We start from the raw sequence: 15,538 nt of genomic DNA, 5'->3' as shown, positions 1-15,538 counted from the left end.
GAACCCACGCCAGAGAGGTAACTGGACTAAAAGTTATCGACTTTAGCCCCCCCGACCACGGATGTGGTTAGAAAGAATAAAGTTATGCGTTATTAGGTTGAGAGTCATAGATAAGCAATTATAATGCATTTATCTTGTTTTTATTCGACGAGTAAAGGTTAAATCAAAGGGTATGTCAATTTTTATTTATATTAACCATTTTATACAAAACATTGTTTTACGATTACTGATAATCACTTGTTTTGTCACATCACGTCCTTTTTGTCTAATCAGATTGTTCATTTAGACACCATTAAGCGACCAATGTTTTTAACATAGTACGCGCAGTAGAGACAGCACACGTAAGACAAAACTGTTGTAATTTGCCATTATTTCAGAGATTTTCTTGACAAATATCTTTTTAAATTTAACAAATTTTCGGTAATGCCGGCTCTACGGGTGATGTCATTCGTAAAATAGACTATGACGATGTGTCCTTTTTCATACATAATGCAGTAATGCCGCCTCGTACTGAGGGTACTGATGATATGGTGAAAATGATAATTTAAGTAACGTATAATATGACATGCGCAATAAGAGATGATAAGACTCTTTATATAGCTGGACGTCTATCATCGTCATAAAAGTAATATTTTTGGTATAAATGTATTTATTTTTAACGTTGTTTAATTTTAAAATGGAAAAAAAGTTTTCAAAATAGTTGTTTTTTCATCCATTATATATAAACGATGTAAATATATTTCCACTTTGTGTATGGATTATTCTATATAATATTTAAATATATTTAGTGTATAGATATAGGTCTGTTTATTTCTAATTAAACAAATTTACATATACTGCTTTTTTTATTATATCTATGTTGAGGACCTGACCCCCAATGCCATGCCCTAGATCGAGTTTACATCCGGGAGATAACAAATTAATGATGTCATTCCATATATTAAACGATTTGTTAATCTTCATATAGAATATGCCGCCAATGCGCAGCATGTTACGTTAAACTGACCCCTCTACTACTCTTAAAAGCCCCTAGGTTAATAAAGGTTGTTTTGCATGGTATATATATTTTTAGATCCATATTTGGAGGCAGTGTGTCTATAAAACATTATGTAGATAGAGTATTTTGAGAAGCGAATAATAAGTGGAACGACTTACAAAACAGTATAGGACAATAAAAGAAACAATATTACCTTGGCAGAAACATGATTCATATCTTGAGTCTGATACAGATAACAACTATTTTCAAATTTGATCCATCCGTCAGGACATTCTAAAAGTAAACACATATCAACAAAATAACATAGACAAATACAATTGGAGAGCATTTTCAGGTAAAATAAGAAACACGTGAGATACATAATTATTTTGAGCAGTTAGGCGTGAGACTTAACAACCATATTATCAAATACTTATTCTAACACTCTTCGTGATTTTGTCACTTTAGACAAAGAAGAAAAAACAACAGTGTTCAACTGCCAATAAAACACTAACGTTTTTTCTAATTATTTCTTTTGTTGAATAATTCCTACATACATTGTATTAGCAACAGTAGCAATAGTAGGGTGCAAAATTGAAAAGCGTTATACGAAAATTGGCACCGGAAGTTATCTACGCTTGAAAAAGTAAAATTAGTGATACTCCTTTTTTTATTGTGTAAGAATCGAAATAATATCGGTCTTAGTGGTGTTTATCGGCTATTTAACACCGGTTTTGTCGTTTTGATACGAAAAATTTAACCACTCAAGCCTACGGCCTTCGTAGACAATTCCTCAATTTAATACTCCGAATCGGTGTTAAATAGCCATCCGCTAAGACGATAATATTTCTTAAATAAATCATTTTTAAACAAACATATCAATAATTCATTACGTCGGTGTTAAATTGTATTACTAAAAAAACATTCACAGGGTTCAGCTAAATCTCGTAAGGCTTTATAAAGGACACAAAAATGTTTATACACATTTAACATTAATAGGTGATAAATTAATATTTAGAGTAAAAGTTAACGGATGATCCAAACGTTGTTGCGATATAATGCAAATTACCATTGGACATACAATGGAGATCCACGGTCTGCATAATGGTTAAATTGAATACATTCATTAGCTTAATCTAAAAGTTATATCATGACGTTAAAAAACAAAAGGGCCATGAAAGCCCTGGGTCGATAACCAAAAAACAACTGCTTTTCAGTAATGAAATTATCCACTGTGAATATTTTCTTATATCAAATTTGAGCATAGAATATCTTTAAACTATTATTGAAAAAGTGCCATAACCTAGGGCATTTAAGCTTTAGCTTAAACGGGGCCAATCAAATCAATATGAGCACACTTGATGAAAGATTACCTAAGAATATTACAGACAAAGTGTTGTGATCATCCATCAATTATTTCATAAGGGGATAATATTTAAATACTTTTCTGTTTTTAGCTTATACTGACTCTAAAAGGGGCCAATCAAATTAATATGAACAAACTTGATAAAATATTACCTAAGAATGCTACAGACATTACAGAATGAGACGTTTAAATGTATTTTTATTTTAAGCTTTAGCGGCCCTTAAAAGAGGCCAATCAAATAAAGATGAGCAAACTTGATAGAAAGACTACCTAAGAATGCTACAAATAACGTTTGATGATCATCTATCAATTATTCAGTAGCAAATGATGTTCAAAGGCTTTTCTATTTTTGGCTTTTGCAAATACAATCAAATAAATATGAGCAAACTTGATAAAAGACTACCTAAGAACAAGTTTGGTGATCAGACATCAATTAGTTCTGTAAAAAGAGACGTTTAAATATATATATCAGCTCTAGCACCCCCCAAGGGACAAATCGAATTAATATGAGCAAACTTGATAAAAGCCTAACCAAGACTGCTACAGACAAAAATAGGTGATCATCCATCAATTGGTTCTGTTGTAGAAGATGATAAAGTTTTTTTTCTATATTTAGCTTTGTTGACTCATTAAAAGGACATGAGCAAATTTAAGTGTGACTGTCACAAGGATGCTATAGACAAAATTTGAGGTTAATCTTGCCAGCAGTTTCATAGAAGAAGACGATTGTTGACAATTATCCCCCTTTGATACAAGTAGCCCACACTGAACCTTCGGTTCTGGTGAGCTAATAAGAGGAAAAATGGTTTATATTATTCTTGATTTTAAAGGCCTCAAGAGGCGGTTGGATTTAGTTGTTCAACAATAATTATAGATAAGATGTACAATTTTCAAAGCAATTCAGACCATCATCTGAGGATTCATTAAATAAAATTGCCACCCAATTTAACTCTTAAATACTTTACTCACTAATTATGTTATTTTTAAAGGGATACTCAGGCAAATTGATGACAAAAACATTAAAATGATTTTATGTACTCAAATCATTCTGAAATAACATTATATAAAATCCCAGTATGAATTTCTGTGTAACTTCTATACACGTATATTATGGGTTTGAAGGGTGAAGGTATATATATATATATATATATATCTATAATGCTATTTAGACGCCGACAAATTCACCAAGTGGTTTTAAATTAAGTCATGTAACTTTAACAAACCCTGGAAGTTACAAAAACAGATATTATGGATATTGTATGATTGTAACAAGTGTAAGTCATTCATTTTACATGCACTTTAACGTTTCCAAAGTTCACTGTGACAACTATTGTGAAATCTTAAGTCCCTAACCTGACCCACGTGGGTCAAGTTAGGAAACCACCATTTTATTCTTTATATAGAGAAAAGTTTTTTTTCCTTGACAGTTTAGTGTTTTAATTTTGATGACATTTGCAGAATAATGAATAAAACATTCAAAACTAAGATATAAAAATTTTGCTTGTGTCTCTTTCATGTGCAATCTGACTCAAACCGGGGACCCTCGGGACCTGGAACTACGGCTCTACTGACTGAGCTATCCGGCCGCTTACAACCTACCTCCCCTGGTTAAAGAACAGTTCAATACCGTGACACAATCATTTTCGGAATAATGTAGGATTCGAACATACCACACCTTTTGGTCTCCTGAAGAGTTTTTCAACATCATTTTTATCCCCATTTTATTACTATGTTTACCTTTTAGGCCTTATTTTTCTGGAATTTCATTCATTACACCCATCATCAGGAGATAATTTGGCAATCTGTTACTTGTCATTGCAGGAGGTCTGTACGACAAGATTTTCAAAATAGAAGATGTCTTATCCCTTACATCTAGTATCAAGGTTTGCAAATTTAGAAATAGTAAGCTACACACATTACATTTGCTTGTACATCTTAGTTTTTATTGGTGTTGTATTTTAAAATCTTACGTCTGTTGAGGCCTTTACGATTTTAACAAGAACAACTAGAATGAAAAATATGTCTGCATATGTTGTGTCCGGAAAATTTGAGTCAATTTCCGCACAATATTTATATGAAAACGGCATAATTTTACCGTTTTTAACGTTGTCCTAGCGGTACATTTTGTAATAGATAAATGTAATTTTTCCATAATAACATAAGACAATTAATAAATGAAACAAAAAAGTAATACAAAAAAACAACAACAGAAAATGTGTACAATACCTATAAGGTAAAACGGTTACAGATCTATTTTTAAACTCTCCTTAACATAAATGCACATAATAATATTTAAAATACTTTAACGCTTAGGATTACATTGTAGTTAAACGTACACATGTCAAATATATTGACAAAAGTTCTTAATATTGAACAAGAAAGGAAATTGATATAATTTAAAATTAACCTTTTAATTTCATAGAACAACTTGGTGCTGTTTCCCAACTGCCTGTGTCAAGGCAGCTTATTGTGCCTTTTCCATAATATTCTCTGTCACAGGTAAGAGAAGCGGTCGATCCAAACGTTGTTGCGATGTATTGCCAATTACCATTGGTCACATTCAATGGAGGCCCACAGTCTGTATAATGGTAACATTCATTAGTTACATTTGAATTTAATATGATAACGTTAAACGAAAGATGAATAATGGTGTATATTCATATTCATTATAACGATTAACTAGAATAACTAGAATAAAAGATTTATCGGTATATTCTATTGACAGCGAATGGGGGGACAAACATTTTAAAAGAATAGCATCTAAATATGTTGTCTAAATGTGTTATTACCGAACATTATATTCTATTTTCGTACAATATTAATATGAAAACGTCATAATTTTACCGTTTGTTAAACAAAAGAACCTTCAGATATAGCTTTATTCTATTTTATTTGTATTTCATACATACAGAAGAGCTCTCAAAGGTTCACAAAAGACTAAAAATGTACACATTTGAATATACTTTTTACAGCACATGTTCCAGTTTCTAAAATGCCAAAATCAACAAAGCATATACCTGGGTTATTTTCAACCACATAAAGCAAAATTTGAAACATCAGTTTTAACCATGAACACATAAACACCAAAATCTATACGCCGATGTATTGAGATAGGACGACAAACGGTATATAATCACAATAAATCACATGAGGAATGTTGTTCTTTGTTGAGCCATGTACAAATGTTAGCAAAATGTGCTCTGGTCTGCTAAAATTCAACTACTATATTTTTAATATTTGAGTAAGAATCTCTGAGGTCGATTGATTAATATTTAAAATAATTGTAAGGATTTGGGAGGGAGCATATATCTCTATCAGTTCACTGTGGCCTTAAATCTTAAACGTCATGAACCAGATTCAATGTTTAATCAGCAAACATTTTCCTTCTATGAAGTTGTTTTTTCCTGTTCCAGATTTTACTTCTTTAACGTTGTCCTAGCAGAATGACAACAAAACAAAATGCAAAAGAAAAAAAAACAAAAGACAAAAACAAAACAAACAGAAAATGTGTACAATACCTATGTTGTCTAAATATGTTGTTTCCGGAACATATATTCTACATGTTCTATTTCCATACCATATTAATATGAAAACGTCATAATTTTACCTTTTTATTTTTAAACAAAAGTACCTTTAGATATAGCTTCATACTCTTTAGTAGTTTATTTGTAATTCATATATACAAGTCACAGTGCATACAAAAAAGCTCTCAAAAGTTTTAAAAAGGACAAATAATGAACATATTTCAATATACTTTTGATGGCAGATGTTCAGTTTCCCAAATGCCAATATCAACGTCGGATATACCTGAGCTATTTTCAAGCACTTAAACCATATTAGAAACATTTTATCCAAACGAGGAAATAAGAACAATCAACTGTTTCCTATTATAACCAGAACCACATAAAAACCAAAATGTTAGCAGGGATCACAATAAATCACATGAAAGATTTTTTTTGTTGAGCTACAAATGTTGGCAGGTTGAGCTACAAATGTTGGCAGAATGTGCTATGATATTAAAGTTTGAAACTCAGAGGTCGATTGATTAATATTTAACATTATTGTAAGGATTTTAGAGGGAATATTTAGCTGGATCAGATCACTGTGACCTTAAATCTTAAACGTTATGAACCAAAGTTAGTGTTTTTTCGGTAACATTTTCCAACCATGAAGTTGAATTTTCCTGTTCCAGATTTTACTTCTTTAACGTTGTCCTACCGGTACATGTGTGAATAGATAAATATAATTTTAAGTAATAACACAAGACAATAAATAAATGAAAACAAAACAAAAGTGATATAAGGTAAAACGGTCACATATCTATTTTTGTAAACTTTCTTACACAGAAATGCACATAATGATATGTATATATCATTAAAGTCCGGGCTTACATTGTAGTTACACGTATACATATCAATTGTTTTGACAAAAGTTCTAAATATTGAACAAGAATGGAAATTGATGCAAATTAAAATTGACCTTTAATAGAACAACTTGGTGCTGTTTCCCAACTGCCTGTGTCAAGGCAGCTTATTGTCCCGTTTCCATCATAACCTCTATCACAGGCAAGAGAAGCGGTCGATCCAAACGTTGTTGCGATATATTGCAAATTACCATTGGTCACATTCAATGGAGGCCCACAGTCTGAATAATGGGTACATTCATTAGTTACATTTAAATTTAATTTCATTATGTTAAACATAAGCGGCAACATGGTTTATATTCATGTTCATTATAAAGGTAACTAGAATAACAATAATGAAAGATTTCTCGGTATATTTTATTGACAGCGAGTGGGGGACAATCATAAAATCATCGTCCAATTTACAAAGAATAACATCTAAATATGTTGTCTAAATATGTTGTTTCCGGAACATTTAGTCTATTTCCGTACAAAATTCATATGAAAACGGCATAATTTTACCTTTTGTTAAATAAATTTACCTTCAGATATAGCTTCATACCCCTTTTTTATTTCATATATAAAAATCACAGCGCATACAATAGAGCTCTCAAAGGTTTTAAAAAAGACGAATTATATACACATTTCAATATACTTTTGACGGCACATGTTCCAGTTTCCCAAATGCCAATATCAACAAAGTATATACCTGAGTTATTTTCAACCACAAAAAGCCAAATTAGAAAAATCATTTTTAAGCAAACGAAGGACCCAAGGACAATAAACTTTTTTTTTGTATAACATTTTTTTCCACATAAAAACAAAACTTTAAACGCAGATGTACTGACATAAGACGACAAACGATATATAATCACAAAAAATTATATGAGCATTGTTGTTCTTTGTTGAGTTACAAATGTAAGCAGAATGTGCTATAATCACCTAAAATACAACATCATGTTTTAGATATTTGAGTATGAAACTCGGAGGTCGAATGATTAATATTTAACATAATTATAAGGATTTGGGAGGGTACATACATCTCTATCAGATCACTGTGACCTTAAATCTTAAATGTCATAAACCAGATTTATTGTTTTATCGGTAACATTATCCTACCATGAAGTCGTATTTTCCTGTTCCAGATTTTTAATTCTTTAACGTTGTCCTAGAGGTCTATTTTGAATAGATAAATATAATTTTCAATAATAACATAAGACATTTAATAAATGAAAACAAGACAAAGTGATACGCAAAAAAACACAACAACAGAAAATGTGTTATCTATAAGGTAAAACCGTGACAGACTTATTTACAAATTAAAAATGACCTTTAATAGAACAACTTGGTGCTGTTTCCCAACTGGCTGTGTCAGGGCAGCTTATTGTCCCGTTTCCATCAAATCCTCTATCACAGACAAGGGGAGCTGTTGATCCAAACGTTGTTGCGATGTATTGCCAATAACCATTGGTCACATTCAATGGAGGCCCACAGTCTGAATAATGGGTACATTCATTAGTTACATTTAAATTTAATATCATAACGTTGAACATAAGCGAAAAAAACGGTGTATATTCATATTCATTATAACGATTAACTAAAATAACTAGAATGAAAGATTCCTCAGATTATTTATTGACATTGAGTGGGGCAGTCATAAAATCATCGTCCAATTTACAAAAAAAATAGCATCTGAATTTGATGTCTAAATATGTTGATTCCAGAACATGTTATTCCATTTCCGTACAATATTCATATGAAAACGTCATAATTTTACCGTTTGTTAAACAAAAGTACCTTCAGATATAGCTTTATACTCTTTAATTTGTATTTCATATATAAAAGTCACCATGCATACAAAAGAGCTCTCAAAGGTTTAAAAAAGCGAAAAATGTACACATTTCAATATACTTTTGATGGCAGATGTTCCAGTTTCCCAAATGCCAATATCAACGTCGGATATACCTGAGCTATTTTCAACCACATAAACCATATAAGAAACATTTTATCCAAACGAGGAAACAAGAACAATCAACTGTTTCCTATTATAACCAGAACCACATAAAAACCAAAATGTAAGCGCGGATCACAATAAATCACATGAAGAAGTTTTTTGTTGAGCTACAAATGTTGGCAGAATGTGCTATGTACAGCTAAAATACAACGAGCATTTTTTAAATATTTGTTTGAGAAACTTAGGGGTCGGTTGATTAATATATAACATATTTGTCAAAGGTCAAAGAGCACTTAAATGATTGAGTAGCCTTGACCTTGTTACAAGATATCTAAGCGGCAATGCCAAGCTGCCACACAGCAAGTTTTTTGTAAACTGGTCAAAGAAAACTCTTTATTTAGTACGAGGGGCCTTGACCTTGAGCACAGACACCTGGTTGGCAGTCCCACACTGCTTCTTTATATAAGCTACCTATAGACCAAGTTTGGTGTGAAAGGAAACTCAAATTATTGAGCAAAAACTGAATTTTTATATTTAGAATTTAGTATAATTAACCTTGACATTTAGCACATACATCTAGATACAGTTTCAAGCTGCCTATTTATATAAGCTACATTCACACTAAGTTTGGTGTCAATAGGCCAAAGCAAACGCAGGTTCTTGAGCAGAAACTGAGCTTTTCTTTACTAACAGTGACCTTGACCTTAATCACAGACACCTGGTTGACAGTCCCAAGCAGCCTCTTCATTTAAGCTACGTATTCCCTAAGTTTGGTGTCGAAGGTTAAAGCAAACTCAAGTTATTGAGCAAAAACTAATTCTATATTTAGTTACTGTAACAGTGACCTCGACCTTGATCATTGACACCTGGGTAGCAATCCAAAGCTGTCTCTTAATATAATCTACATATATACCAAGTTTGCTGTCAATAGGCCAAAGCAAATCAAACTTTTGAGCAAAAACTGAATTTCTATTTTAAGTACCAGTGTACTTGACCTGGAGCAAAGACCTCCAGGTAACAAACGCAAGCTGTGCTGATATAAGCTACTTATACACCAAGTTTTGTGTCAATAAGTGAAAGCAAACTCAAGTTATTGAGCTGAGAGTGAGTTTCTCTTTTACAAGACCTTGGCCTATATCACAGACACATAAGCTGCCTCCAGATATAATCTACCTACACACTAAGTTTGGCGTCATTAGGCCAATTAGCAGTTCATTTTGCCTGATAAGTTATTTTTAAATATATTTTCAAGGACAGTTTCAGACTGAAAACATGAACTATTTCTATAAATAAATCTTCGGATTTTCACGATGTTAATATCATCTATTTATAGCTTTCAAAATCCACGTAACAGTTTTCAGCAGCAATAAAATAAATACATAACCCACTGAGTACTACAAAAGAAATAGTTATTTCCTGTAGAAGATTCAAATGTTAGAAATAAATTAGCGACTTTAAGTGTTTTCTTTTTTTATATTTTTTTCTATTTTTGTCTTTTATACTGCCTTTGTCTTGAACTTTGTTCCATTTCTCATTTATTAATATGACATACTGGAAATCATCAAAGGGGAAACCTATCTATGACTTAACATAATAGAAATCGGAAGGATTCTTTGGTTCCGAATTCATTTCCAGCTGTAAATCAATGGGATTAATAGATCAAAATCGGGTGCATGGACAAAACAAAAGTAAACATATTTGGGCCCAGATCATTAATAAACATTTCGGCGTATTTAAATCAATCGTTTTGCTATAAACAGTTTCAAAGGTATTAACATGTTCAAAATAAATAATCGTAACAGTTGTCTGACTGGTACCTATTCGTACATAGTTTATTTATACAGTGATTTATTTCGAACATATTATAAAGCTAGTGAACAAAGTGACAGATGCACAATTACTATGAGATGCAAAATTATTATAAGCAGTTGGGCGTGAATATTTACAAACATATTATCAAACACTCTTAATATCAACAACAACAACAACAACAACAAAATCCTTTTATTTGGTCAATGGTCACAATTTCATGACAACAGACATTACAAAAGTATTATACTATTTTAACACATGAAGGTTAAACCAAAATGATTAGTACTATAAGAAATTGAGCGTACCTGTTACTATAAAATAAATACATGTACTGGATATTACTAACATTATATTATTATATTATATAGTTCTTGACACCTTTTCCATACACAAATATAAATATCTTTTATCAACTGTTAATATTAAAATTCGTTTGTTGTTTCTTTAAAATAAGCATAATTAATCTAACATAGATGAAAAAATATTGTTCGGTTTTATTTACCTATCAATTACATACTGGTTACACGGTCGATGCACACACTATATTAATCTTCGGTAGATGTTCGGTAGGTTCCGTGAGATGTACGCTGTACGATGGAATTTGATTTAATTTGTATCTCTAAACTAAGTGTACTCAGCGTTATAGCGCAATAGGGTAAATCACGAGTTTATAATCTAAGTGCCACACGTGTTTTAAGTTCGAGGCCGCGTTGTTCCATGTTTTTTTTCTTATTAATACTTTCAACATTATTGAATCTATATTTGATTATTTTTTGTTGTTTGTTTTTTTTATTATGTTTTACTTTATTTTGTTATGTATATACTATTTTTAGATAACATGTTTTAAAAAAACTCATGTTAGAATTCATGTTTAAAATTAAAACGGATTAAAATCAATAAATGTCTTTTCAATGCCGTAAAGCACACTACAAATCTGTTTCATTAAAATATATTGCAAAAATAAAGAAAGACTACTAAAACAATGGCAACAGTAAGGATCGAACCACAGACCTCTCAATTATCAGGCATTCTCTTTACCGACTGTCCTATTGTGAATTAACGAAAACATTTACATTAAGCTGGCGTGACTTTCAATCCGTGACTAATATACTCCACATTTATTCTCGTAAACTACACGGACCAAACCGAAGTGGGATCGAATATTTAAATGAGCCCTATAATGTATTCATAATTGACAGGTCAATAAAATCAGACTATAACAACAATGAAAACATGTATAGTAAAATATGTCATTGGTATTAATAGTAATTTGGAATAGTGAACATGAGCAAAACAACGATATTTTTATATGATACGTAAATATCAGTTATAGTATTACATGATATGTGAAACGAATAAGCTTTTTCAGTGTTTCAAAATGTGTAGTGTTAAAAACTTGATTATACTTGATGATATTTGGATTCTTATAATAATACTCTGGACTCAATTGTTTCCTTTTATTTCGAAACAATTTAAACGACATAATTGCATGATATTCATCACTAAGTGTTTGGCATTCTATTCAAATTCTTCCATTATATGGATTATTGTTATAACGGAGTAATTATACCGGCAATCTATGATTTGACGTACGAAATTTCAGAAGTGGTTAGTAAAACAGTCTTGGTAAATTGTAAGTTATTATTCACGTTTGTGCTGCTGCTTGAAAAGATAATATAGTTTACCTTTGTTTGATACTTGTAATTTTGCATTCCAGGCAGCGATAAACTGATGTAAGAGTCCTTGTTTAATTAAGACATGTATACTTTTGGAAGTTATGGAAGATTGATTCAAAAACAAATATAAGTGACCAGTATTGTTAAAAATTCTTAACAAATTCTGACCATCTAAAAGGATGTTCACTATGAACCATTATGTTATAAATAATACTTGAATACTTATTTTGATCGCTATGTATAATTAAATCCAAAACTTAATGATTCTGCTTGAATAATTATGTCTATGGGATGTCTACCCGTTTCACCATTAAACATATATAATGGGGTATTCATATTTCGGGTGCCGCGTCTATTTTACCCAAAGACCATAACTTTTGTTTTCTGTGTATTTATCTGGAGTTCCCATGTTTACAGTACAAATCAAAATTATTTAAACATTTTTTGAATTCAAGCGCCGTTGTAGCTAGTAAGATAGTGTCGTTTTACATTTACACGAGAACATTACTGAGACATTATTATTCAATTGTACACAAGATTTGATGCCGTCGTACATATTACGAACTATTCTTAAAACATGTTCCGTTTATTCCTGTATTTCTTAATTTCTGAAATAATTGAGCACGCGATAAATTATTTAAAGCACGAGAAAAATCGATTAATCCCACAAATAATTTACTCTTTTGTGATTTAAATAACTCTTCAAGAAAGTTAAGAGTGAAAACATGATCTAACGTGCTATGGCTTTTCCTTAAACCACACTGATTTTCGTTCAATAAACTATAAGTATCTACAAATTTTGTCAGCCTTTCATTTAAAGCGCTTGTAAATAATTTAGAAAGACAGGAAAGTATAGTTATTGGTCTATAATTTTCAGGTGAATAAGTAGAACCTTTGCCTTTGTAAATGGGAATTATGTAGCTTTCAGACCAAGTAGTAGGAATTAAGCCTGTTTCTAATATTTTGTTAAATAATTTAGTAAAAATTGGCAACATTATTATGTTTTGTGGATTTTATATATTCATTTGAAATATTGTCAGACCTACTGAAAGCTTTGTCATTTTTACATTTATTAATAACTTTTGAAATTTCACTGTTTGTGAATGGAAAATTTGAAATATCATTATCAAAGTTCATATTTGTATCATCATTCTTCATTGTCCGTTACTTTATCATGTTGATAAACTTTTTGAAAATACTCATAAAAATCTTTTATATCTGGCACGTAAGTTGAATTATTTTTTATTCAAAGAATTTAAAAATCTCCAGTAAGATTTCGGGTCCGAAGAATGTATAATACGTAGTTTTGATTCATTGATAAAATTGTGGCGATTCATATAAAATTTCATTGTACGTTTGTAATCGATGCTCGCACGGTTGAGTAACCTTCTATTATTAACCGATTTGTTTTGACTGAAATTTTTTCTGGCGCGATTGAAAATAACACATTTATTTCTACACCAGGGCCAATACCAGGGTTTATTTTTCTTATTATCAATTTGATTATTTTTATTTTTTATAAAAACATGCGAGAATTTATTTACATTAAAGATTACTTCAGCTGAATTTTGAAAAATGACAGAGATATTTTCTGTTATTCTGCCGAAAGCATTTTCTTGTTCGGATATCTCTGACGGGAACTCATTTAATAAATTTTCAACACAAAACACCATGTTTTGGTCAATGGTTTGTAAAAAAATCATTACGTTTATTGTCTTGCCACCTAGGATGAGAGATAGTTTGTTAGGACGCATTTTGTTGTGAAGTTGACTCCGTTTTATCGAAACTAAAACAAGTTGTAAGCAGCGAGTGTCCGTCGGAGTACAGACAGTCGACTTCAGTTATGCTGAAATCTATAAGGAAAGGCAGTAACTTAGCAGATGTTATAGAGTAATCAATTACTTATATATTTCTACATGTTGGCGCACCTTCTAAACTATCTTGGCCAAAACGACCATTTAAAATATACAAATTATTGTTTAAACATAGGTCTATTAACATTCTTCCAGTAGTATTTATGTTTAAATCTTTGAATACTCTTTATATAGGTATGCTTTGGTTTTGTAAAGCATAAGCTTGATTAAAAAAGAATTATCATGTCGTTATAAAAATCAAAATGACGTGATAAAAAATCATCTGGTTCGGATAAACCTTGTAAAAGACCGATATGAGCATGTGCATCTCCAGTTAATAGTACATGGTCATACATACTCGTATTACATGATTCAAAAATTTCATTTTCAAATCTTAACAACTCATCAGTTTTATTCGCAAACAGTGGATGGTTAATTAAATCCGTCTTCCAATCGGTGTGCTCATTTAATGATTTGATGATTCTCTCATTAACATTGAGGACTCGGGAATGTAAGAGTACAGTGTGCCAATCTGGAAATAAGTCTTTATAAACAGTGCCCTTTACTAGTATAGCTGCTGAGAATAGAAGCTTTACATTGTGGGCACCATGTTTGAAACGCAAGTCTTTAAATTTGGCCCAGAGAGACTTCCTTGCATTTGCAATATCACTGGGGTAGTCACGTGAGATGTCTATCATCCTTTTAATTACTTTGCTTGGCTTAGAATATAATGAACATGAGTTGCATCACTGAATGTTACCATTATACTACGAGGTCTCGGTGTTTCCTGTCGAGATTTTGGCCTCAAATACTTTCCCATTCATTGTTAATAACATATTAATATTTCAATAACATAAAGAATTAAAATCATGACGATAAAAAGGAGCAAATTGGTTTAATATTTAACATCATTATTTAACATCAACGATGATCTTTGATCATTTGATCTTTGCAGCGGAACAGGGATGTGTGACTCAATGCGTGCAATTCAAGAGATTCATCAGGAGCAAGAAGTTATGTATTATATTGTGATTTTGGTTTTAAATGATATCTGTCAATAGTTAATATAGAAAAATGTAGGAAATCTTTATCACGTTTCAGGACTTCTTCGCATAGATAAAAAGTAGTAACTGGTAGATGGCATAAACCTGAAGCCATTCCTTATAATGAAAGAAAATGTAATATTTGCTTAAAACTAGAAGATGAATTTCATGTATTAATAGAATGTCCACAGAACAATGTTTTGAGAAAACATCTCATAGATAAATATACAAAAATATATTGAATTCTAACATCTCAAAATGAAAATGTTATAAGAAAATTATCAATGTTATGTTTAAAATGATTGAATTAAGAACAAATGTTGAATATTCGTAAATTATAGTAGCTAGGAAGGTAAATGTAATGTTGATTTATTTATATCATTACGCAAACTATGTGCTTCATTTAAACCTTGCTGTAATACGATTATTCATATTAAACCAAACTTATGTCTCAAA

The sequence above is a fragment of the Ruditapes philippinarum genome, unplaced genomic scaffold (genome assembly GCF_026571515.1).
Source record: "Ruditapes philippinarum isolate M1 unplaced genomic scaffold, ASM2657151v2 ctg865_1_1_1_1, whole genome shotgun sequence".
Taxonomy (NCBI): Eukaryota; Metazoa; Mollusca; class Bivalvia; order Venerida; family Veneridae; genus Ruditapes; species Ruditapes philippinarum.
Note: the sequence above shows the minus strand (reverse complement) of the source record.